Source organism: Drosophila miranda, chromosome XR (assembly GCF_003369915.1).
Source record: "Drosophila miranda strain MSH22 chromosome XR, D.miranda_PacBio2.1, whole genome shotgun sequence".
In the NCBI taxonomy this organism is placed as follows: domain Eukaryota; kingdom Metazoa; phylum Arthropoda; class Insecta; order Diptera; family Drosophilidae; genus Drosophila; species Drosophila miranda.
The window spans coordinates 29,056,397-29,084,007 of record NC_046674.1 but is presented as its reverse complement, the minus strand read 5'-3'; the positions used below and the strand labels follow the sequence as shown (position 1 = coordinate 29,084,007).

Sequence of the window (27,611 nt, the reverse complement as noted above, 5' to 3'; positions counted from 1 at the left end):
TGGCTTTCGTACTACGAGAGCAGTGCCACATAATGTTGCAGAGCCCATGCCGGCCCTAATCTCATCGCTAATTCCAATTACGTAGGCCCTAACGGTAGTCGTATTTCTAGCACGTTTTCACATGCCATTTCTGTTGCTGTTTCTGTTGCTGTTGTGGCTGCCACATCTGGGCAAAGAGCACGTTGCCATGTGCCGCCCGTTGCATTCAAATGCAACCTACTCATGGACACACATCGACCAAAACTTAATTCTGCATCCCCGCCAGTGAGAGTGCGAGTGGGAGTGGGAGTGGGTGGGGGAGCGTGAGGAGCGTTGCAAGCTCTCAGCTGTCACAACTGCCTTGAGATGTTGCTCTTCTGCTGTTGCTGCCACAGGTAACGCAACGTAATACAGCAGCAGCAACATCCTCCATCGACAAAGGCGACCGACTGCCTTGTCTTTGAAATGTGTGCGGAAATTGTAATGACAGCTGCTGCCACTCCTTGTCCTGATCGGCACTTGCCTTGTGGCTCCCTGCCGCAAATTGTTGCCTTTGTGAGGGTCAGAAAGCTGTCGACGACAGCAGCAGCAGCAGCAGCAGCAGCAGCAGCAGCAGCAGAAAGACAGCAGCAAATGGGGCAGCAACAGCAGTGGCTGTGGCAGTGTGACGCGGAGAAACAAAAGCAACGGCGGCGGCGATAGCCTGCCAAATGGGAAAAGACAAAACAAAGCTTTAAGCTGTTATTCCTCTGCCAGGCCAGTCTCAATAAAATGAAATTAAAAACTTTAAATAAGAAGAGGCCAGGGGACGCCAGGAGAGGCCAGGAGAGGCCAGGAGACGCCAGGATGCAGGCAAAGGCGGGAGACAATTTAATCAAGCAACTGGCAAATGAATGCCCAGAGCAGCAGCAGCAGCAGCAGCAGTGTCAGTGGCACAGGACTCTCCGGCTTCCAGCTAAGCAAAGCATTTGCATGTCAGCAACCACAGCAGAAGCAGCAACAGAAGCAGCATCAGAAGCAGCGGGGAATTGCAACAGCAACAGAGAAACAATCAAAAAGTTTTTAAAACAAATTAAAACTTGACGACAACGAGAGGAAGGACTAAACTGCAATGGCTTTCACTTCCAGAGCTCGTTCCCTCGCTCGGCCGTTCTCCTGGAAGTGCTCCACGAATTTATTATGCGGTCAATTGCAAAAGGCCCGAAAATGCGAAAGTGCTGACCCTTTGAAGAGCACAACGACCGTCAGATGCCCTTCGTCTAGGCGTCTGTTCAAATGAACAGCCAGAAAGCCTTCTGTGCCCCCGTCATCCAGAGCCCTCGCTGAAAACCCTCTGAAAAAGGGTATGGGAAACGGGTGAAAGGGGCTCCGTCGCCCCCAAAAGGACTGTGTGACAGCTTTAGCCTTCATTAGCCCCTCGAAATATGAAAGTTTTCGCTCGCTCGCTTTAACTTTTTCATGGCCCAGAGGTGTCGGCATTCGGGACTCCTTCAGGGTGCTTCCTCCTGCTGTTTCCTCTTCAATAAACAGCAATTAATTCAAGCTATTAGCCCAAGAAAAACAACATCTTTGCAGAACTTGCAGGACTTGGCGGAGGCAATATTACGAGTACCCCACGAAAGCACTTGGAGTGTTCCATTTCCAGTCAGTTTCCCCAGTGGGAACAGCGGGAATGGCACAGTTAGTCATCATTCCAATCGAATGGCCTTGACTTCTCCAAAACTGAGGGAGAACTTGCAACATAAAGATGAAAAACTTGCAACAGAAGATGAAAAACTTGCAGAAAGAGGACTTTTTGTTGGTTGCTGCAATCGCAAACAAAACTTAAATCGAATTCTTGACAAATGATGCGCGAATTTTTTACCAAGGCACAGCAACGGGAGACGGGAGACGGCACAGGGTCTCAAGACTCTTTGCAACATCATTCACCTCTGGTCGATATTCATTTGCCTCTACCAAAAGTGTCGTCCAAAGAGAGAGAGAGAGAGAGAGTCTCCTCTAGAAAATGTTTCGAGATTGATGCAACAAAAAAGGAAAGAGCCGGGTGGGTGCCCACCTCAAGGTTACATCTTGGTTCAATTACCTATTCACTTCTTTTTACTATCTTCTCCTTGCTTCTTTTCTTTTTCTTTCTTCTTTCGTTTGGCTATTCCTCTCTGGCTGTCTGCGTTTTGGTCAAAAAGGTTTGGGCCAAATTCGAAAACAAGAAGTCTTACGCTTGAGTGCACAGCCGAGGGTCCGACTCTGTCTCTGGGTCTGGGTCTGGGTCCTCCTCTGGTCAGGTTCCTCTCCGCTTCTTCTGCTGCCTCTCTTGCTGCTTGACGATGATGATAAGTGCGCCTGGCCACACTGGAAATGTAATTAGAGTGCAGCCGAATGCATCCGACAAGGGCGTGTGCATGGCGATGGCAAACAACTAAAATTATTTGATGGGACACGCCCCTCCCCCTGCCATCGAAAGGTGCTGCGGAGGTGGGCAGTGTCCGTGGAACTGGAACTGGAACTGGAGGTGGACCTGGTTAAGGGTGAACTTGAGGCCATTACTTGCTTGGGAAATTCCTTAATTTCTGCCAACGAAAGACAAAAGAGTGGAAAGACTTGAGCCATGGAGGTACATATAGTACATCAATCGAGCAAAAAATACTCCTAATTGGAAAACCGAAGGGATGAAGGGCTTCTTTTTATTGGAACACACTCCAGAGAGCAAGTCACACAGAGGTGTATGTGAACCGCAACTAGTTGCCACTTTCTCTTAATTATTTTCACACTGCAACAGGGAATTGTAACGCAGCCTTAGAAGTAGTTATTTATATGGGACACATTGCCATGGAGAATAGAATTGAATGTATTTCCAGCTCAAAATTAAAAGATATGCCGTTATGAACTAGTTCAAAATGTGCCGTCCATTGCTAGATAAACTTGTTCAGGTTGAGGGTGTTACTAGAACTAGTTCTTCGAAACTAAAGTTCGTGTGAGAACTTAATCTAAAAACGTGTTCAAAATGTGTGAATGATGGATTTATAGGTGGAACTAGTTCCTACAGTTCACATTTTCAGTAGCTCATACAGGAAATTGGAAAGATTTTCAAATAAAGGGTGATTTTTCGATGGAACTAGTTCTTTTAGTGGCTGGAACTAGTTCATTTTTACATATATGGAAAATAGCTCCTTGTAGGCATATGAATCATAATACATTTAACTTTAACCAGTTCCTTATAAAACCTGCAACTGTCTGGGTTCTTTCTGGCACTGTTTTTATCTGGAACTTTGAACTAGTTCTTTAATTTTTTAGCCGGCGGCAGCGCTGATGAGATAATCGATTGTTATACTTCTTGGATCCAATTTCGCTGGCTGGTTGGGTGCGTTTTGCGTGTTGGAAAACATAATTTTGTCACAAATAGTGCCTCAGTTCTTCGACAATGGCCGGGAGACGACTCTGGAGACGGCTTCGAACACTAATTTTGCGTCTTGTCTCTCATGTTTCCTCTCTCCCTCTCTCCTCTAGCTAAGTCTGATGTGATAATTCTATTGACAACAATCACAGCTAGTCGCATGCTGCTCCAATGTTCCTTTTGGATTCGACAATTGTATCCATGCCCAAGACATGATTTTTTTGTTGTTTGAAAAATTAAATATATCCCCTCCGAGTGGTCAAAAGAGCTGTCAAAATGGTCCAGTTGGCAATTCATTTGAAAGAGAAGAATTTTGATGAGAAATTAGGCGACTGCAACCACAAATCCAGGATGCTACGAGCATTCCCAGAGTTAATTGCATATTTCTTTATTTTGTGGGTTGCCTTCAGGGGAACCACAAACTCCAGTACCAGTGGCAGTGCCAGTGCCAGTTCAAATTCCAATTCCAATTCCATTGGCTGCCACCCACGCAGCAGGCATCAGCAAACACTCTGCGTAATGAACAAACAGATGAAAGAATTGAAAATTCATGAGTTTCCCTTTTCGAGGGCCGACCCCGAGAATCCACATCTGTGTGTGCGTGTGTGTGTGGATTGTCCGAACAGATTTGCAATAAATACGAAAATCCCGCAGGGGCGCTCCACAGAAGGAGACGAGTTTCTGTGTGGGTTTTGCTGTGCATCGCATCGCATCGCATCGCATGGCATCGCATTCCATTGCCACATAACCATAATTTGTCACAGATTGTTTGTTTCGTTCGTTTATTAGCCATGAGGCATGCTATTCATGAATCAATCCAAGCGATTCGGTCATCGCTCTCTGAGAAAGTCTCTGGCACTGGCACTGGCACTGGCACTGGCATCGATCATCGATCGGTTCGACTCCGGTTTCTGCGATCTGCGATCTGCGATCTGCGAGATCTGCAGCAGATCTTCATTTGGTCTCTCAAATGCGAAAGCGTTGACCAAAAATCAAAAAATTGTCACACAACTTTCGCTCTCGTAAATCCAAATCCAAATTCGAGTTCGTTCCTCTTTTCGTCGCATCAAAATTGAGGCCCCAAATGTGGGGCATGCAACGGCATTAAGAATCATAAAATGCATAAATTTTACCTTTGCCAAAAAGTTTGCTCATCCCCGAGGCTTGAGGCATCATCATTCATGTGAATATTTGACTTCATTTCGGAGTTGCAGGAACAGCAGTCGTGCCACACACACATCATCCTTCAAGGCTGCTGCTGCTGTGTGGCTTTGATTTCCATTCATTAGGAAAGTTCTGGGGCAACTCCTGTGATTGGCTTCTTTGGCTAAAAGAATCTCCTCCCAAACCCCCGCCCCCCCCCCCCCCGCACATCTTTGCAGGGGGGAATTTGATCCTGGGATCCTGCCGAACAACAAAGTTTACCCTGCAACAATGGGGCATCATTTGGTGCCTAGGACTTCCCTCCAATCAAGTGGCCCCCCCCCCCCCCCCAATAGGGGTGCTGTACGGAGTGTATCCACTTGCTGGCCCCAACTTTTCGCCCCTAACGAATCATTTAAAGTTTCGTTGTGACCAAAAGACACAGAGCGGACGGAAGAGACGGATCGTGGAGCACCCAAGGAGAAGCCATAAAGTCCGTGCCCGCCCCCGTCACCCTTCGCCCTGCACTTTAAAGTTTTCCATCAGACGAGAATCCACATCGAATGGACACCTGAGAAGAGCCGCGCGCCGGCCTGACCATTGGGTCAGTGGCAGTCCAAGAGCTCCGATCTGTGGTTGCCTCTGTGGTGCACCCCCTCCCCTGTGGCACCGCCTCGAATGGGGGGTGGAGGGGCTGGCGGCTCCACGCATCGCTGCGACAAGTTCAAGTTTAATAGACGCGCGATTCACGCGCTGTAAAAGTCGCCAGCAAAACGCTACACAACGGCATTTGATAGAAAAAACAACACACACACACAAGCACAGATACAGATACGAAGATACACACAGACACGCAGCAAACTGACTTTGGCAACGTGTCAAGCCGGTTTCGGTATTCGGTATTCGGTTTCTCGCTCCAAAGAGTTGCCTTCCAGCGGCAACGGCAGCGGCAGCGGCAGCACATGGCCACCGGTCAACATTTTTGCAGCACGCGTCCCACTCCCATAGATACACAGATACAGATGCAAACACTTACAGGGGCTAGCCCCCACAAGAAAGTAAGAAAAATGCGATCCGGTTTGGCTTTGGCTTCCAGGGAGGGAGGGGGCTCCCCTCCCCCCCTCCACGCCGCTCTGCTCAATAAAAATGTTAATTTGAAACTGTAACAAGTTCAACAACATTCAACAACAACCAACAACAAGCAACGCGACTCAACAACAAATTGCAGTTTCACCTTATAGATACAGATGGATTGAGTATCTGGCAGATGGAGCAAGAGACAGATAGGTAGATATGTATTCCAACAGATAATACGATCTCCAAGTCAAGAGGTTTTCCAACGATAGTGCTCACGCATTTGGTTCCCTGACAAAACCAAAGATTATATGTATGTATCTCTCGAATGATCGATGATTAGCGTTCGTTCATTGAAAAACTGACTCGCAAGAGCTGATAGGATGATTGCTTGGGGGCTCGCAGTACACTATTGGAAGATCTTTATCATGGGGGACGGGACCCCCTTCGTATCTTTCTTGCACAATTGGCGGCATCTTTTGGGTTCACATTTTGTGCTGTGTAAATCTCCCAACCGGACGCTCCGGCTCTGTCTGTGGCTTTGACTGTGGCTCTGCTCTTCATAAAGAAATTACTTGTACAGTGTTTTAATTATCATTCGGTCTGCGTTCAGTGTTCAATTGTCCGTTTCCGCCTCCAGACGACAGCCAGACTCAAAACCATAGACCGAGACCAAAGTTCGAGAGCAACGCACACAATGGTCCCCCAGTTCGACATAAATAACAATAATAATAGGAGTAACACTCGCGCGTAACAATAATCGCGGTATTCATCGTCTTCTGTGCCTCCGCCATCCATCGATTGCCGTTGCAGCGTTTCGTTAAATAAATAAATATAAATATCGTAACAGTTTTATTCATCATCGTCATTGATTATGTGCCCCCTGTTCCCCTCCGTGTGTGCCTCGTGTATTTTCCATAGTCAATCAATTGGAATCGGGAGCCAGAAGATGTGGCATGTAGCAGCGGCAGGGAAATCCATTTCAGGAGATCCTTTGTTTCTCGATTGAAATTATTGAGATCCAGAAAACGACATCCCTTCGAGGAAGTCCTAGTTAAATATGTCCCGATTTCGCCGGTTCATAGAATAGTTTTTCCGCGCACTTTTTCCGTTCATTTGGAAAACAATTAGGTGCCTCCTTACCTTCCTCAGATCTAGATATATTTTACTAATTCAAATTCAAATTTTAGTATTTTCCATTCCCTTAATGTACGGCCGTAATACTACCATACCGAATGTACGGTTTAACACATAATAATATATAATTAAGACACTTTTTGGGTCCTTCATACCATCCAAAAGGATTATTTCTCTGACATCCACTTTGAATGACAGAATTTTTACAGAATTTATTTTGCTACCCATCGTATAAAGTATTTCTGTTTTCCTGCCACAAATCTCTTCGTTATTTTCTCCGTTTCTCCGTTTCGTGGGGAATAACCAATCCATTTTCAAGCGACATTCAACGCCTACAAATCTGTTGAAAAACTCCCAGAAAAAAACCAGGTCCATGACTCAGATAAAGTTTCGTTCGTGGCGCAACAGAATCACTTTTGAGTGGAATTCACGGTGGAGGGGGGGTGGGGGGTGGTGTGGCGATGATTCGCTCAAGCCCGTCATCGTATTCGATCGGATCACATAGCACGCATACGCATCGGCATCAGCATCAGCATCGTATAAATCAGAAGCGACAGGCAGCAGCAGCAGCAACAGCAGCGGAGGAGGAATTAGCATATCGTTAATGATGAACCAGAGACCCCCCCCCCCCCCCCTGACACCAGCCTCCCTCCCTCCCTCCATCCAGCAGCAGCAGAGGCAGAGGCAGAAGAAGTCATTCATTCGATTGGCAGCCAACGCATAAATGTGTTAATTTATATTCGATTAATTGTTAATTTTCGACCAGCGACCAGCGACCGCGGGGGCACAATAAAAACACAAATAAAAATGTCGCACATTGATTTCCGCAAAACGTTTTTCGACCGGACAGACAGACAGAGAGACAGAGAGACGGGACAAAAGGTCGAGCAACTTTCACGCCATAAATATCACGCGGGGGTATCGCCAGAGACAATTCTAAAATTGAAATGTTTTTGTGGAATGCCGTTTGACGGCTGTTGCCACTTACTGCTACCCTGTAAGTGGGGGTACTTCAGACAGAAGGAGGCGTGTGGCGACCTTAGGGATCCAGGAAAGAACAGCAAAGCTCCGTGGATCGCGGAGAATCCGAGTAAACCCCTCGAAATCCCTTCGAATGGATTTCTTTGTTGACGAGTATGTGCGTCCTGCAGCAGCACTCCTCGGTCGGCAGGTCTGCTCTTCTGCTTGGAACCGCCTGGGAGGAAGGAATGGAATGGCTATTTCAATGACTCGGACGCTTCTCGGACTGTGGGCCTGCTTTTATCTCCAGGATCCAGCGATTGGCTGATGACTGGAGCGCGGTTGAAACCAGTGTGTCCATGTGTCATGCAGCAGCACCTCTCGGCCTGGAATGCCACCGTAGAGGGTATCGAGTGCTTCGTATCCCGTTCGCCTTTGCGGTCGTATCTTTTTCCTATCGTCTTGTTTAGTATTTTGTTAATTGACTCGCAATTAGACGCCGGCGACGGGGAGGCACACGCACAAAAGTCACTGACAAACGAATTGAATGTTCGAATCGAATGCCGAATCGTTGAATGGCGGGGCAGTGTCATAGCCTTGGGACTGGGGACTGGGGACACGCCCCAAGCCGAATGTTTGCCAATGATTTATGTTTCGATTGCATATGAGAGGAGGAAAGGGGGAGGGCAGCGGCAGCGCCAGCGGCCAGGAGAGATTCCCATTCCCATCGTTTGACCCACCGGATATGGCCCACAGAATGTTTGTCTATCAAATATTTCGTGTATTTGTTCAGTTTTTATGCCGCGAACAAAACAAATGATGAAAGCAAAACACACACACACGAAAAGCGCGGAAAGTGAAGGTGTTGGATGATGGCCAATAGTCAAAAAGGGGGATACACGCAGCTACGAGTATACACAACATTTAGGCGGCAGGTGGGTATAATGGCACACTATAATGAGGCGCTTATGCAAATTTATGACAGCTTTTCGCACACCTCTGCCCTGTGGTCCGGCCATCCGCTCTCTTTGACCGTCACTTTCCCATCGACGCAACCGCGGCGGAGAGAATGGAGAGTGACAGGAAGAATGTGTTGTTGACCCACCGCAAAAATGACAAAGCAGCCAAAGCCCCCAAAACAAGACTAAACAAGACAATACTCCCCAAAGACCGAAGACGGACGAGGGCATTGGTTCTTGATGATCCAATGCCTCGAAAGATACACAGAAATTATGACTTTTTGTCCCCAGAAGTATCTTCGCTCAATCAAACTTTTCCTACTCCCATTATTTCGGTGTCGATCAGTGTCTTTTTTGGCATCGCAGGGCCACAAGGTATAAGGGCTCTATTAGACATCTATTTTCATACAAATTTCGATAGATATCCCCTTACTTTCTTCGATTTGTGGCTAGAAAATGTCACCCCCCATCAAAGAACCCATCTATTCCCCACATAGCAGTGCTCACTGTGGTCGTGGATTGCCCAAGCCAAGAGTTATGTCAGTATCTGTGTGTGTGTCTCTGATTTATGCAACTAATCTGTGGCACAACTTTAGCTTTGAGATACTCGTATTTGCCGTTGCAAGCGCACTTTCAACTTTGCTGCCACTTCAATCGTCAATCCCCTTTTGATTGCACTGCATTAAATTGATTTCTGCTGCGGCTGCTGCTGCTCTGATGCCCCCCTTCCCCTGCCCCATCATCTACCATCTTTCATATACCATCTTGCCCCATCATCATCCGATGGGGCTCTTCTTCCTCATCTTTCCACATCTTTTTGTTGCCGTTTCTGTTTCTGTTATTAGCGCGCATGATTGGCATTTCTTCTGGGTCTCTCGTTTCGATTCATTTCGTTTGCTCTCCGCTCATCAGTTTATTTATTTACTCGACTGTTTACTCTGATTACTTCACTCGCCAGCACTTTGACAGCGCACAACCTTAAAAAACACACACAACAGATAGGAGATGAGAGGCGAGGAGAGCAGAGACCCTCGAAACGTTAGATGTGCATCGAGGCAGACGTGGTGCGACTTTTGGATACACTAAGGGCCTTCCCTTCCTTCACAGGCCGTAATACTCTCCAAAGTCGGAACCCTGAAGAAAGACCAAAGGGTCTGAAAGGCGGAATAGAAATGGTTTCAAAGGAATGTTCTCCATGGAGGCCTTACAGCAGAAGAACACCTCAGTGGATCTGCAAAGACATAGTCCCACGAATCGACTGGTGTTCCCGCTCATCATAGCCTCTCGATTCCAGGGTATACCCACAACATTAGCCTCTCCTCTTTTGCCGCAATGGAAACTTATTTCCACTTCCGATTCCACAGCTACTCCGATGTAAGCCCCTTATGTGACACATTTATGTACCATTCAGGCATTCGATCGGAGGGGGGGGAGTGGAGTGGAGGGGCCCACAAAAGAGTGCATTGCATAAGCGGATCGCAGTGGCACGACGGCTGCGAGTGACTTGCCACAAAAGTTGCCGAAAAATCTTTGTTTTTGGGTCGCAATTTTCGCTTTCGTTTTCGCTATAGAAACAATCGCCCGAGTCATCGACCCAACAACAACCAAAGAGAGGAAAATGCCACAAGAGACATTCACTTTTTGGTGGCAAAATCAAAGATACAATACATTTTGGGCACATGCCACACGATCTCCGCGCTGCGGAGGGCAAAAAGGGAATGGCAAACGATTGCAAAACAATTTTCATCTAGGACTCCACTCGATCATTCATTTTTGGATATTCTTCGGGGGTTTCGGGGCCCCCTAATGGTGGCAATCCCTTCGTTTGCTCTTCCATTCCTTCGACTCGTTTCGCTGCGTTTCGTTTCGAGAACAAAAAGCCAGACTCCCCGCGGCCTGGAAATTCTTTTTTACATTCGCATTTAATTTTTCACGAGTCCGTCCGTCCGTCCGTCTGTCCGTCCGGCGGAAGTGGCTCGTTGGCGAGTGAGAGCACGGGCTTTTGAAAACGCGAGCGCGTTGTGCGGCCTTTTGGCTGGCCTTTTCAATAGTATTTTTCACACTTGTGAAAATTAAAACTTAACTGAACATTTTTCCTGTTGTTCGTCGCTGCTGCTTACCCCTGCCCCCTGCCCACTGCCTCTACAGTCGTTTTATTGTTTTAATTACACGCGTTTTTCCGCGCATTGTTTCAATGACCGTCACGCGCCACGCCACAAGCCTCTTATACACCGCTGCCGCTGCTTCTGCCGCTGCCCCAAAGCCTCAGAGCAAACAGTTCTCGCTGCCGCTTCTGCCGCCGCTGTCGGTGCTGTTTGTTTGCGAAATGAAGTGGTCATATCTGTGCCCCTGCAGACCCTTGTGGCCATCCCAGAGCCAGAGCCAGATCCAGAGCAAAAGCAACGACCGAGCATTAATGATAATTTCAAAATGACATAAACGCCACCTACCAGAGAGGCGCAGAGTCCTCCATCGGCATAGAGATGGGACTCACGCCGTCACTCACGATAGATTCACTCACGCCAGAGGCAGAACCATAGGAGTGCGTACGATAGACAGGGAGCTCCTCTAAGCTAAGCTCTAAGCTATTAAGCTTCAATGCGAAGGTTTCTGGCATTCGATAAACTACAAAATAAAATGTAAAATTTATTGATATAAGAAATATTCTGATGATTGTGGTTTTTATCCATCCATCCATCGATGGATTACCAATCCTTTTATATTGTATATTCTTCCCTGTAGAAATCATCTTTATTTGGATAATTATTTCGCTCAAAACAAGGCTTTCCAGCCCGCCTCCTCTTTCATTTGGGAATATCCTGATTCCTGGCCCTTTTCACAGAAGTAAACATTAAAATTTAGGGATAGGGACTTGGGGTTCTGTTGGCGGCAAGGAGCAATGCATTCTCTTTGCTCTAAAAATGCTCCTCCAATAAGGAGAGTGGAAGGAACCAATGCCGGAATATAGATGGCTCTCACTGATGATATTCCTTTATTTCTAAAGAAAATTCAGCCCTACATATGTATGTATGTTCATGGCTGAGGCTGATCCTTTGGGAATCACGACTGCTCCTCCTGCTGCTTCTGGGGGCCATCTCTAGGCATCCAACAGCCGACATCACGACATCCAACGACAGTCGACTCTGGCATTGTAATCAATGAAGTGGCGGGCCGCAGTCCACGGGGGCAATCCGTGCGATAAATGAAATAAATGAATGGCCGTTTCCACCGCTCTCGCTCTGTCCCTCTCTCTCACTATCTCTCCATCTCCTTCCCTCTCTGTCGTGTTTGCATTTTAATGCCTTAATGAAAAATGCATTTTTAATTATTTTTTGTTCATTTACAGGCAATCTTTTTTTGCTGCTTCTGTCGCTGTGGCTGTCGTTCGTTCATTCGTTCATTCGTTCGTTGGCTTATGCGGCGTATGCGTAAATTATCGTGTGCCTCCCTCCCCATCCGCACCCACGAAAGCCCACAAGCAACTCTCGCACCTGTTTCTCTCTCTCTCTCTCCTTTGTTGCACTTTGTGGCACTTGCAACCACCGTTAGCGGCGAAGGCGTCTCGGGTTTCCCTTGCAACACAAGGAACAAGTTACAAGGGTTTCCCAAGTGTCGAAGATCCACTGCTCTCACGAGGCAGTAAAAAAACATAGAACGAAACGTTTTTCTCTAGGCACAACGTTCCGAAAAAACGCCTTTATCGAGGCATCCGTCTCTGATGTCCTTTGGCAAGGCTAAGCAACGTTTTTGTCGAGGCACAACTTTAGAAATAATGATATTTCCAGCGAAAAGATACAACGAAACGCTATGATTCTCCGCCCATCAGTGGGCGTGTTCCTCCACGAAGAGAACCCTCTCGAAGCGCTGGCAAGTGCGCGCATTCCCCTCCAGAGGTAAGGGTATAAAGAACGGTACCTTTCGACGAGGACAAATATCGTATTTCATCATTTGTTTAAGCCAAGCCATTGATTCGCTCAGGTTGCAGCCGACAGAGGGAGACAAAAGCCAGCGCTGAAGAGGAGCAGAGGCGGAGGAGCTTGCCATTCATTAGGATCGCATGTCATTAATTAGACACCCCTCCACGCCGCGACGCCACACACAGGTTGCACCTCCGTCTGGGGCGCCAACGGGCGACAGCGAATGCAGCGGAAGCAAATGTGACGGAGCTGTCATCGGGTTTCAAACCAATTTGTTTAACTCACTTAAGCACAGAGAGGAAGAGCAGTGGGTGGGGCATGTGGCATCGCAAAAGAACCTTAGCAACATGCAACCGAATGACTGATTCGATATGGGAATCCCAAGCGTGGGAACAGAACGGAACCGTACGGAACGGAACAGTAGCACAAAAGAGTGTGTCATGCAATCACACTTCCAGCGAATATTCTAGCCATTTTGTGTATCTTTGAGATACTTTTAAGCACAAATTGAATTCGAAATGAAAAGTCTTTTAAATTAGAGTCTTAGGTGGGGGCGGAAGCCAGTCCGGAAGTCCTGATCTTGGAATCCTTTAATCCTGTCTGCATTCGAAGATAATTCAATGGAAGCCTTGTTTTTAGACACATTGTGCCTCGAAGAAAACGTTGAGCTGTATCTTTTGCTACTTTGGACATTGCCCGATACAGATACGAGGGACTTTATCTTAAGATTTCATGATTTGTTGCAGGAGAAATTAATCCTCGAGGGAAATGCAAAGGTTTCAGAGGCATCTTGTAGGGGATATTTGGATAGCCAAACATTTCACCTGCTTGTGCCTAAAAGAAAACGTTGAATTGTATCTTTGGCTCGTATCTTGTATGCTTTTCGGATAGTTATATGCAAATATGAGGTTATTTTTCACAGCCAAACCCAAAGCAGATGGATTGTATCTTTGCTTTGGATCTGTTGGGGTTCGGTTTACTTTAGAGGTGCCTTATCATAGGATTTTGTTCCTGAATAAACCATCAATCGTAGATAAGCCTCTGCATTTCCTGGAATTGAGGCATAAATCGCATGTAATCCACAGTCGACAGCCAAGGCCATCCAAAGTGCTATCGTTTGACGTGGGGGGACTTCCACATCCATTTCCACATCCATTTCCACGTACATTTTTCTACAGTTTCGTGACGGAAACGCACTCGTCTCTGCCCCGCTCGCTCGCTGTGTCGCCTCTTTTGTTGCAACAATTGCAACATGATTGCCGCTTTGAAAATTTACATCTAATGCCGCAGATTTTCATCGTGTCAATAAAACGTATCAAAATGAAAAGATGGAGTGGAGTGGCGGGCATGGTGTTACCTCCATTCATGTTGCAACATCGCTGAGGCAAAGTCAGGTCTTTTTTTCTCCTTCTCCTTCGCTCTCCCGCTAGCTGTATCTCTGTCTCTGTTTCTCTGTTTCTCTGTATTTCCACGAATCAAGGGGCCAAAGAAAATGTAAATGTAAATGAAAATGAAAGTTTCAATTACAAATTGGTCGAATGGCTGTGACTGTGTGACAGAGAGACGACAGAGACGCCAGGGACGCCAGAGACGACTCTGGTGCTGCGGAGTCGACGACGCGTGCAAAATTGTCTGATTTTCGGAGGGGAACAAAGTGAAAAGAAAGAGAGACATTTAATTACTGGTTTTTCCGCTTCAATAAACGGCAAGACGCGACTCGACGCGGCGCGACATGATTTTGAAGGTGAATGACGCCAACGACGCGACGTTGCTACAACTTTCGGTTGAAGTCGAGAGTTGAAGCTCCAGATATTGAAGTAATTAGGAAGCGACGCGCCACAGCAGCAGCAGTGACAGTGACAGCAGCGAAGAGTGTGGTCCCATGCCCCTCCAATGTCAAGTTCAGGCTCCCCCGAAAAGAAGGAGACTTTGGACTTGGTTTTGGCTGTCATTTCAAGTATATTTCGCAGATCTATCTATCTATCTTCATCCGGCGTAATACTCCAACTACAGATACAAATGCGCGTACCTTCGATTCAAGCAGCAGCAATTAGCTCGCAAACAAAGGCCGGTCGTTTTGCTCGAGTCATTGTGGGAATCAATCGCTAGAGACCCCTTAGCCCCATAGCCCCATAGCCTCAGGCTCTCAAGGCCACGCTCCGTCGTCGTCTGAATTGTTGGCCAAATTAGAAGTACGAAAAGCATTAAAGTTACGCTAAAATAAACCTAAAACGTAAGCTACTTAGACAGACAGACATTCTGTTGACATTTTGCGAGGGACAGAGGCCACCGCGAGCATTGAGGCATGACAGCAAGGCATGCGATCCCCTGTTTACCTCTTTATTTTGTTTCTTCGGGTCTATCTTCGATTCTATCTATCTATCTATCGACAAACCCCTTGTTAATGACAACTGCAAATGTCTGTTTCTGTGCTCGCAGCTCCCACGCTCTTTGTATCGTATGCTCCTTCAATATTTGCCTCTGAACGAGACACTAAAGTGAATTATTAGTTGTGCAAATAATTGCACAGCTTTCTTTCATCACAAAAGACACAAGGAAGAATGAGAGGCAGCCAGCGATGCAGGGATGTAGCGATGTAACGATGGGGCGACGTCAGGCAACTTGTGGCAATATTTGGTCAATGTTATGGCTCTGGACCAAGGGGCCAAGGAGCCGATACCCAAGAGATGGGGTATAAACGGGGGGTCCAGACGCTGCGAAGGAGCAGTGACTTCAAATGGAATAAGCGAATGGAATTAAATAGTTCTCTTGAAGGGGAATATGGTGTCCTCGATTCTCCATTCATTCTCCATCCGCTTTTAATTCGTATTTTCATAATGGTGACCCCGATCTTATACCCTTGGAATACTTTTCCATTCAACAGTAGCCCCGGTCCCCGATATCCGATTATCTATTGCTGAAAGAGTCTCGTTTCGGTGACCATGATCACGGCTGCGTCGTGTGGTGACCCCAAACCTTCCTGTGGAAGGTAAATGGTGACCCCGAACATTGCTTCTTAGTTTGATTGTCTTCTTCTTGAATTCACTCAATCAGCAAGAAATAAGACAGCTCCTTGCTGTGGCAGACAGACTCCTTGCTGTGACTTATATTTGATCCTTTGCACAAGCCCAAAGCAGACTCTTCTCCCTTTAAAAGTGTCATCTCCTCTCGCCGCACGTGACGAGAGGCTTCCCAAAGAGGAGGGGCGTTGTCATTTGCTTGTTAAATGGTGAAAATACAATAATTCCCCTTCCGTTGCTTTCACAATGAGGCAAAAGATGAGGCCCCCACAGCGCTGACGATGACGATGACGATGGCAATGATGATGATGAGGTTGTGCCGCACATTCCATGGCCGCTGGTCAACTGCCGTGTGGCATGTGCCATCGTTTCCAGCAATACCCCCCGCCCTCCCCTGGTATTCCCATTCATGTCTCTGCTGTTCTGTGCTGCCGATGACGTTGCAGCCAGTCAGCATGAGATACATTTTTTCGTAGACAGTGTAGGATGCGGCATCTATTTGCATTTTACTGCCCCTTCTCCAGCACTTCTGCTCCTGCACTCAGCGGGCGGCCCGTTTTATAGACATTCATTTTGGTTTAAAAAGGTAAAGGCTTTGGCTTTGGGCGGGGACCAAACCCAGCCCCCCATCAGCATCACTCGCCATTCTATAGGGTATCTCCTACGTACATATCCCGCTGAGCGGGAAAGCAATTTAGTTCTGTTTGCCTGATGTGAGGCCTCTGCTCTCCCTCTCTCCCTCTCTCCCTCTCTCTCTCTCTCTCTCTCTCTCTCTTGGTAGTAAATGCATTTCACACTCCATTTTCGCACTCACCATTTAAATTGTGGACATTGGAAGGGCGGCGGCGGCCTGGTTGCCTGCTGCAACGTTTTAGCTTCTGTTTTAGGTCCTGCAAAATATACAGATAAGAAATTCCAATGCTTAGCAATGCGATTGATAGATGATGGATAAATTATACAGATACAGATACAGATGGTTGCCACTCACAGAGACAATGTCGAGCATTTACATCCGCTTTGCTACAAAGTAAATAGTGAATAGCCCGCTCATCCGTAAGTGCTGATTGGTGCTGTGGACAAATAGCGTCCCCATTGTCAAGCCCTCAAATTCGAAGATGACTCAGATCAGGAAAAGTGCAACTACCTGAAAATGAGACTCCCAAAATCATTCAACGGCTTGACCATCGACACGGATACAGATTCGAACCTGTTCCTAAAGTCCACATTCATTTCATATACATATTACATACACATGAAATATATCGTTGTGTTTTGGTAACTAATTTCCCGTTCTATGTTCCTGTGCCTTTCATGTATCTACATATCTATTAGGTGTCTCCCTGAAGGCACAAAAATAAAAATGCATTCTCTGAAAATTAGTCAGAGTGAGAGTTCGAATGAATTTCAGTGAATCCCGTGTGGGGGACTTTGATTGATTGTACTCCACTTTTGATTGCATTCTTGAAGACCTTGAAAGTCTTTCTATCGTTATCAATCACTCAGTACCTCAATAGACAATGTCTATATTAATCAACCTCTACAGCTACTGATAGATCTATCTTTAGAATCACTTGTCTATCTTAGTATCCCTCTATCTTTACAAGTACATCCGCGTGAGTGTCTCCTATCTCTTTTTAGATACTTATCTGCCCACCTGTCTATCGATGTATCTTAAGATGTCATTAATAGTATCTATATATTTTTATAGATACCTATCTTTCATAGATATCTTCCGATCACTACCTGTCAGCGATATCTTCTCACTTGAGAAACATTTCCCCATCTTTCCGATGACCTTCCTTCTCTTACTCTTCTGTCTCCTCGTCTGCCATCATCTCTTTCTTCCCTCACCGTTTTGCCAACACGTCGTACCGACTGTCACGCCTCTTTATGGCCGAAACACAGGTGTCGCAGGCGTAAGAGGAAGTATGGGGTCTTTCTCTTTCTATGTCGTTTTCTGTTCGACAAAAAAAAACTCATTATTTAAAATATTTTCATTGGGATTTTTGTTCAGTGAGTGGTTCATGACCCAGAAACGAAGGCCGATCTCCTCCCCCGCTACGTGAACTGCCACTCCTCCTCCGCACTCCTGCAACAACGTAGAAGTTTTTTTTTTCTGTCTCGGGTTCCCAATCTTTCATGAGGAGTGAAGTGGAGTGTATCTTGTCGACTGTTTTCAGTGTCGTGGAAACGTGAAATACGCGAAGTACGTGCGGTCATCTGTCATGATTCTCTCGCTCTCTTTGTGGCCTAAAAACCGCAGAGAAGTGCCAGAAGGGAGAGCGGTAGAAGGGAGTGGGACGTGGGAAGTGGAGAGTGGAGAGTGGCGAGTGGAGAGTGGCGAAGGGCAGAAGGGCCAAGAGGATGGTCCATTCATTGTCTATGTGCGTGCGCTTTGCCTTAAATGTCAATTATTTCACGCTTATTAGATTTTTGATGGCCTTCATCATGCGACAACGACACAGACGATGGCTGATGCGATGATGATGATGGGCCAGCAATGGCCATGTCGAGAAAGCAGACAGCACGAAAAAGGAGAGTCGCAACGAAGATACACAGATACATATACACTCCATATACAGGCGGAAGTACTGCTTCTTTTTTTGTATTTTACGGCCTTTTAATGCGATCTTTACGCGAGTGTGTGACAAAGATCTAGCATCTGGCCAAAAGCAGACACAATCCGTCAGATGCGTACCGTCTAGACGGCCAGTGACAGAAGAGACAATGTCTGAATAGCAGACTCGATATCGTGGCAGACCAGACCACACCAGACCATGGTAGGGGATCAAGTGGGTCAGTCGGTGACGATTGGTCTCTCTCCCCCCTCTCCCTTCGCACTCTTCTTTTCTCCGATGTGAGAGATCTTTGAGATCAAGATCACTCTGCAAGACACTTCTCTTTTTTGGGTGTGGCGTCTCTTCAGGCGATCAAATCAGTTCAAGATCCCATTCAAATCACGATCGAATCTCTCTCTGATCCAATCATCATCTCCATTCCGAGATCCCCTTCTGGATCATCATTCTGTTACTCTTTTTTGTCTTCAAAAAGAGGAAAGCAGAGAGGCGATCAAATGTTAAAATCAGGTCAAGATCATTTATTCGAAAAACGAAACCTAAATGCGTGGGAATCTCTCTTTGTCGCTGCGTTCTCACGCATGAAATGATCGAGAGAATACGAATTTCCACAAGAAAACGAGGGGGAACGTTGTGAGTTGCTGCGGACACCGCAACTCTACAGTTATACCCGATACTAAGTCAGTATGGCTCTCCTCCGGCAGACGCCGCTAATATTAAACGACACGACAAAGAGTGCGTGCGAGAGAGACAGAAAATCAGTCTGAGCGTGACGTCGGGCGCTGCGTAGCCACTGCAAATTGATTTGTTCCTATTGGCTATAAAAATGATCTGATCTGATCCAGATTCAGCAATCTGATAGATATGATCATTATCTATGATTCTGCGTTTTTAGTTTTCTCGAATCTGCAATATAGTGGATGCAACAGATTTTCGTCCTTTGTGTGGGCGGAAGGGGGTGGGGCGAAATTTTAAGATACACGTTTTATAGTAAGATCTAACAGGAGTGCAGATACCAAATTTGGTTACTCTAGCCTTAATAGTCTCTGAGATTTTTGAATATCCCCAGATTTTCGTCCTTTGCGGGGGCGGAAGGGGGTGTGGCGAAATTTTGAAACAAACTCGTCTCGGTCCGATATATTAGGAGTGTGGATACCAAATTTGGTTGCTCTAGCTTTTGTAGTCTCTGAGAACTAGGCGCTAATGTTTTACTCTAAGCAAAGCCGCGTATGCTACGTGTGTGTTAGAGAGAGACAGGGCGAGAAAAAATGAAATTGTTTTCTTGATGCTGGCTATAATAATGATACGATCCAATTCAGATTCCGCAGTCTTAAAGATATGGTCATTCTCTACAATTCTACGTTTTTGGTTTTCTCATATCTTTAAAATTGTGGATGCCACAGATTTTCGTCCTTTGTGGGAGCGGAAGTGGGCGGGGCGAAGTTTTGAAATATTTTTGTAGCAGTGACATATTACAGAAGTCTGGATCCCAAACATCGTTGCTCTAGCTCTTATAGTCTTTGAGCACTTGGCGCTAATAGGGACGGACAGACGGACATGGCTCAATCGACTCGGCTATTGATGCTGATCAAGAATATATATACTTTATGGGGTCGGAAACGATTCCTTCTGGACGTTACACACATCCACTTTTACCACAAATCTAATATACCCCAATACTCATTTTGAGTATCGGGTATAAAAACATTCGAAAAGAGGTTCTTGCATATAGAATGTTGGGCAGCACTTTCTCTCTCATTCTTCGAGGAGAATCAAAGAGGAATCAATCTGTCAGTAGAAAATATATCCAAGTGGAGCCAGGAAAAGGCGGGTCCAGACGGCATCCCATCCTTGAAGATCATTCCTTATTTGGAACATATTTCGAATAATTTTCGTCTCGTTTCTCGCTTGCATTCGATGCTTCCGCTTTCGAACTTTAACCAATTTCCAAACATTTTCCGAGCAGATAAAATAAAGAGATTTTCAACAATAAACTAAATTGAGAAGAGGTCGCTCTCTCCCCACTCTCGTTGGATTCCTCTCTCTCTGGAAGGTTAAAGGGGCTAACGGCAGGGGGCAAGGGGCAAGGGGAGACACGTTATAACGTTGTTCCTCGCCAACGTAACGACATTTTGTACGACCCCATTTTCCCCGAAAGTCGTAATAATTTCATGAAAAACGCAGCGAAGCCAACTGCGAGAGCTGCACTTTTTTTGGGAGAGGAGATGATGGAAGTGAGGGGAAAAGCGGTGTAGGAAAAGCGATGGCTCGGTGGGTGGGGGGCCCTGGTAATGTGCCAGTAAAAGGTATTTTAACGCTGGAATTCCTCCTATCCCTGCCTCCCCACTGCTCCTCCGCTGCCCCTCTGCTGCTGCAGAATGATTCGAAGGGGAAGGAAGAGCAGGAAAATGAGTCGAAGGAGGGGCAAGGAGTTTTCCTCTTTGTCATGAAAAATAACTTCGCTTCGTTGAAATGACAGTCACGATTCTGTTGCTTTTTTTCTCGCTCGCTCTTTTTTTCGGGGAAACTTTTGCGTTGTCTGCGATTTTTTTTTTCGTTTCGTTTCGTTCCTTTATGATTTCCATTCTTCATGCTAGATTTCCTTCGTGTTGTGTTGGACAGTGTAACAGACTTGTTCGCGGACGGGGAGAAGGGCTGCCGGGACGGGGGACGGGGGACGGGGGATGCTGACTAAATGAAAGATGATGAATTTATTAAATTCCCCTGTCCGCCCCATGGGACGGGTGCCGCGGGATGGGAGAGCGGGTGCCCGCTCAGCATACAGCAGTGTCTAAGCAACGGAGAGGGGAAAAAAGGGGGCACAATTGGTGGGACAAGGGGATGTCATTCGACGAGCAAAAATTTGGAGGAAACGGGAAATATAAAGAAGGAATCCACCACTAAACTTTCTATGTTCCACTTCCGTTTAATTTTTAGTTGTTTCCAATGCCACGTTGTTCCCTTTTAGAGTAAGTAATGCAATGGGAATGGTTTTCATTTTTGGATTCCCTTTCATTATCTGTGTGTATTTGTCTTCATTTCATTCCATTCATTTCACGGATACATTTTCTTTTATTTCATTCCCAGTATTCCCCTTCATTGACTGGTATTCTTCCGCATTCATTCCATGCGTTCCGTACTCATTTCATTCACATGTTGTCCCCATTCCCCATTTGTTTTCCATCCTGTTTCATTGCAATTAATTGCTTGTTCATCTTCATTCCATTTCACTCTCATTTTTGTTCTCTTTACGGACATTTTCCTACTCTATTGTCCATTGCTTCCTATCCCTATTCCCATTCTCATGCTCGTAAGAGTGACTATTCCTCTCTCTCAAGAAATACGACTTCAAGATTGACAAACTTTGTTCCGAAAGTATTCCACCATCTCCCGCCCAAATCCATAATTCCAGGAAGAAAGAAAACCAGAAAAAACTTTCGCTGTCGTCTCTTTCGTGTTTCTTTCCACACGATGCCCCCACAAATTCTTTTCCATAAACTTTTCCGAGAGGCACAAAATTACAGGTGGTGGTGGCGCCTCCATCCTTTTTTTGGGGCATGCAACCTCTTGGTAAACTTCGGCTGCTAATAAAGAATGTAAATGGAGCAAATTGCTCGGCCGAAAGGTGAAATTTCATAAATTTCATGAAAGAGAAACACACGATGAAGGCCCAAGGAAACAGCGGAAAGGCCCAGCAGCAGCATCCGAGCATCCAGCATCCAGCATCTCTTGCTTAACTTTGGTCAAACAATCGTAAAAATTGCGCTGTGTCATTAATCTGAAGACCTACTATGGGTGTGTCCCATTCCGCTCGTTCCGCCGGCTGTTTTCTCTCTCCCTCCCTGTTTCCCTGTAATCTGTGTGGGCCACAGGGTCGAAAGAAGTTTCCATCTCCCCCACAAATCCCAATTGTTGGATGTTATAAAAGCGTTTAGTCTTAATTGTTTGGCGCTGCTTCTTTTTCTTTTCCTTTGGATCGGCTACTGGTTTTATTTTGTTTAGCAACAGCTTGAATACCCTTTTCTAAAACTAGAGCGGTACTCCTCACGTGATTAGTGTGATTCTTTGTTTCATTCCAAGCATTTCGACTCATTCCAGTCAGTCCTATTTCATGGATCGCCTTTCCTTTCATTCCAAGAATGAAAGGGAATTCCATTCCCTATGTTTCCCTTTAAGCCACATGCTATCCTTCGATCGTTCGGTTATGCAGCAGCACTTCTCGGTCTGCGCTTGATAGGGGGAATTATTCTTCAGGATATTCCTCGCTTCATCTTGGGGGACTCTCTTTTCTTCTTTTGTACCCAAATTTTTCTTGGGAGCGTTAAAGGTTATTGCTTTTGTTTAAACGATTTGTTTCTCGCTGAAGTTTTCCTTGGTTTCGTAACCCCCCATTTGACGCTCTGTCATCGTAAAAATTCGAAAAATCAAAACCGAAACTGAGCGGCCGATGGCATCTTTGGGGGGAAAACGCTTTTTTAATGACCGAAATATTAAAACAAAAGGTGAGACCCATCGGAATACCTTTTCGGGTCGGAACCTTTTCTTTATGGTCCCCCCCACCCCCGGAGCTTATGACACTTTTCTTAGCCCTAATGAAAAATTAAATTAATGAACGCACATTTGTGTGTCGTCTGGCCCTCATTTGGGGGCACTGCCACTCCTTCTCCTGCCTTTTGAGGGCCCCCAAATTAATTTGGCAATTGCAATAAAACTTTTTCAGCAACAGATTCTGGGCCATTATTCTGCCTCTCGAGGATTGCCCGAGGACCATGTTCTGGTAATAACCAAAGCCATTAAATAAATTAGTCAAATTCCTTTCGATATTTGGGGCGCCCCAACCCCAGCCCCAACCCCAGCGAAAGGCTGCTGCTCAGGGAGTCCTTAAAGAGCGGGAGAGCGAGAACAGATTGAATGCCACATAAATTCCGAGATGATTCCGAGGCGGCGGCAGTCGAGGAACGTGCAATAATTGCACTTTGACACGCGGCGGTCGCAGGGTTTCAGGGGTGGAAAACGGGAGACAATGCAACAGCCCCAACGAGGGTTCGAGACTGCAGTCTGCCGTCGTCCTGTGTGCTGTTCTTCCCTCCGTAGGACACACTAATAAATCCTTGTCACAATATCCTTTTGTTTTGGGCAATCTTTTTTCACTTGAGCGAGAGGAACAGCAGCAGGAGGCAGGAGGCAGGCGGCAGGAGGCAGGCGGCAGGAGCGAGCGGGCACCACCATCCTTTTGCTGAATTTACAGCGTGGCAATAATTCAAAACACATTCGCCCGCTGAATGACAGAGACAGCGACAGCGACAGAGAGACGGAGAGACGGACAGCGACAGCGATACAAAAAGGAAGGGAGAGCTCTGCAATGATTAAGGTCCTGTCCGCACGCACAATGCCAGATGCCGTACGATAGAATACCAGCCTCATTCCCCTTTAATTTCAATCATAATTACTTGTATCTAACGCGTATGAGTATCCCATTCCTCTCGTTCAAGGATGCTGCCATCAGGGAGATACAGAGGCAGAAAGAGAGAGTGCGGGACGCAAGCACAGCTCCCTGGATCACTTGGACGAGCTGCATCCACTCACGTGGAACGATGAACCCCGGGTATTCTAGGTTGAGTCCGGTTCTAGTAGACACAGAAGGGCGCTATGCATCACTTATGCAACTGTTCCATGGAAACTGTAAAAAAAACAGATCACTTATTCGCCGTCTCTTACCGTCTTCTCTTGCAGGAGATCGCCCCAAGAGAGGGCCTTCCGATCACAGGCCCCGAGAGTCCCAGCACCCGCTCTATCGTTCTCAGCGAGTAAAAGATAGCCGAGGATGCGGACAGAAGGAAACCATTCAAGGAATGCAATTGCTTGAATGAAAAACAGAAAAGAGAATCCCGTATCCCCGAAAAGGAGACCAACCCAAGTCAAAGAATGGGGGCATGCTGCACGGGGAGAAGGGAAAGGTTTAACAATATAAAATGCCACATTTCAGAGTTGACTTCGACCTCGGGAGAGGGAGGCATGGTGCATGGGTGGGTGGGCATCTCTCTCGCACTCACTTTCTCCCAATATCTTTTGCTCTTAGAGAAGGGCGCATACTTCTGGGATACTTGAACTTTTTGTGTGTGTTTGTGTTGCCTGCCTCGCCCATTCCTCGTGGCCTCCCTGCCACCCTGCCTCACTGTATCTTCTTCTGTATCTGTACTTCCTTGTATCTTGTATCTTCAAGTGCACAAAAATATATATGTATATGTATCTATACTTGTGTGTACTTATGCTTTTCCTTACTCCTCGCCTGCTTGTGTGCTTAATTCCATTTTCATTTTCATTTTCATTTGCAGACAACAGTCACACAGACACGGAGAGATCTCTCGGAGAACACAGAAACAGAAGAGAACTCCCTTCGGGGGGGTGGGGGGTATGTTTTGTTTGAGTTTTCCCAAAAGAAAAACCCCCTCCTCTAGTGCCACACATACCTTCCGCCCCCCCTACCCCCCTGTAGCTGCAAAAAGGCATTTCCTATGCTTGTCTTCGAGGCAAACAGCAGGAGGCACGGGAGACGGGGGTGGACGCATGTGGCAGGCTCCCACCAGAGCCCTGGGAAATGGGTCAAACACACAATTTAATTGCCCCGAAAAATATGAATTCAATTCAAATGAAAATTAAAGAACGGAACATTCAAAGTGGACTCCGAGCCACCAGATCTCCGAGGAAGCGAGAGGATCTTTCTTCGATCCGTAGAGATAGAAGGAGGTATCCAAGTGCCCAGCACGTGGAGCATCCCACAGATCTAATACTGAAGATATTCCAACCCATCTTTGGTGTGTATAAAGTGGATGAAAGGAAGAGTTGCTGGGGTATCGCTGGAGTACATTCTGGTTATTTTTTGGGGCAACTTTTCAGCATTGCTTATCGAGTTTCTGCCTCATCTTTGGGGCGTTCTTTTGAGCACTTCTTGGGCATTCCCTTTGGGCTAAGGAATTCCCCAAAACATTCTCCATGGAAGAGTATTCCTTTGGGTATTATATACAGAATCAGTAGGGCCTTTGTTGGCCCTCTTTTACTTAATTCCGAATTACAATTAATTTCTAAATCAGAAATAACAAATTAAAACCCATGCTTAATTATGATGGATCGTACAGATCGTAAAGAACTAAATTGTTTTGCATAACTTTTGCTCATTGCCGCTCGTTCGCTCATCCGCAAAATCATGTCCAAAACGGTGCCGTGCCCCCCCCCCCCACAACCACCCAGCCACGCGATCTGCCATGCGGCCTCCCAATAGATGGATCCCCCACCTGATGATCGCATCGCTAGAGCCAGTGCTGGAGCCAGGGGCCCATCGTTGTTCTCCGTCGGAATCCGGAATCCGGAAGTCGGCAAATCGTCGCTCGGCGGTCGTCGTTGGTCGCTCAATTATTTGACGATTTTCATGGCTTGTTAGAGCCAAAGAGACCCAGAGAGATCTTTCCGCTTGAGTGCCCTCTCGCCTCATCCCCCCTCGCCCTCGTATCCCCCGAAGAGAACGAGAACAAATCTCAGATTATTGTTCATATAAATAATTTATTAATAAGAAGAAATAATACACCCAGGCTGTCGGCGGAGCTTGGAGATTAATCTGTATTTTATTTTCGTATTTTCTGTGTTTTTGTGCCTTTTGTTAATTGCGCTTTGAGGCCCAAAGAAGCCATCATTCAGCGGAGGAGGAGGAGGAGGAGGAGGAGGCGGTGGGAAGAGGGAAGGCGGGTTCATGAATAGCTGATGAATAGTCGAACGAACCGAATGATCGATCGATGAGTGGAGTTGAGTGGAGTGGAGTGGAGTGAGGCGAGACCTGCGGCCTGACATCATGCAAGAACCAAGAGGCAACACCAGATCGTATGTCTAAAAATATGCGATCTATACGATCCTAAGGGAAAGGATAGATGCATCCTTCGATGGATAGACCATAGAATAATCTTCCAGGGACAAGTCCCAGAGCAACCGAAGAATGGAAGAATTTTCAAAGGGTCAGGTGGCAGATTTAGGGGACAATAAACCCCACGAATGTCGTGCATCTTAACGGGGACCTCTGCGGGTGGATCCATAGCTCTGTTTCTGCATCGCTCCTTCCCCGAAACTCTGTGCATTCCAATTTGACTTTCTTAAACAATTATCTTTATTACAACAGTGAGAACTCTCTCGTACACACGGCCACACCCACACCCACACCCACACCCACATGAGGAAGGGGGCGGGACCCCGTTGTGCCCCTCTGGGACCCCTTCGGATCGTAAATCATTTGCGAGGTGTGAAATTATAAATAGTTTCCCGTTCCTCTGACATTTAAATGCGATTGTCAGTCAATGCCTGGCGACCCCTCCACACAGCCCACAGCCTCTGCCGCTTCCCCGCTCTCGGCCACCCTCCTGCCCCTCAAGGGGGCGCGTGGGCGCCTCTTGCAAATGAATTTATGACAAGAAAACGAAAGAGAGAGGGAGAGAGGTTCAATTCAATTTCAGATTCATAATAGCGGATTCCCAATAAAAATCGGAATATGGAATACCGATGCGTGCGGCGCGGGACGCCCACACAGTGGCTGCCAAAAGTGTCTGCCAGATGGGGCTACCAGAAGCGTCTGTCGCTGTGTCTATATCTGTATTTCCACTCCGTATATCTATCCTCGTAGCACTCCTCTAAATGTACTCCCCACACGCGTATGAGCATCTCTCTCTCTCTCCCTCGAAGTCTCATTTGTATCTTTTGTACCTGAACCCGTATCTGTGTGCCTCCATGTACGCTGTGTGCTGCGTGCTGTATCTGTATCTGTACATCCATCAAATTGTGAGTCATAAGTGGCAGGGTACTTCCGCCTCCAGAGTTCAAGAAACTCCCAAAACCAAAAACAAAAACCTCATAGCCGTCGGAGATTTTTGTGCTCGGCGGCGATTGCCGAGGTTGATGCCTTGCGGCGGTACTGGTTTTTTTTCTCTCTCATTTCTCATTTAATTTTCTTAGATTTCCGAGATCTGTACAGATATTTTGGCCCTGCCTCCGCCTCCGCCGCCGCCAATGGCCGTGACTTTGGGATCCCAAAGCCACCCAAAGAGCTCTTTGAACTGCGCGAATTTTAGAGGCCGTCCTATGTGCTATCCCCACATCACTGCTGTTACAAATTGCTGAGATTCCGCTGAGAGGAAGAGTGTCTCTTCTGGGACTAAACGCAGATGAGGCGATGCCCGAGAGAGTTCCAACAGGTGCCTCGAAGATACCCAAACGCTATCCGAGATATAAGCGGAGAGATTCCTAGGATATGTATACTGAATACATTAATACATTGCTTATAGAGCCCCACACAATAGCCCATGGATAAACACGCTTTTCGGTGTCTTTGAGAACACTTTTCAATGGATTTTTTTTGTAGTAATGTCTTCAAAAGATGTCCTAATAAATACCGTATATATTTGATACCATTCGTGAGG

General features: G+C 46.5%; 1 protein-coding gene across 1 annotated transcript in view; it reads right to left on the bottom strand.

Annotated features, from left to right (window-relative positions):
- Nucleotides 1–27,611, bottom strand: part of LOC108152386 — an 85,952-nt gene that overhangs the window by 21,200 nt on the left and 37,141 nt on the right. Inside the window, exon 3 of the mRNA XM_017281683.2 lies at nt 16,395–16,470. The gene's annotated coding sequence lies outside the window, so the exon portion shown is untranslated. The remainder of the gene's footprint in view (nt 1–16,394; nt 16,471–27,611) is intronic.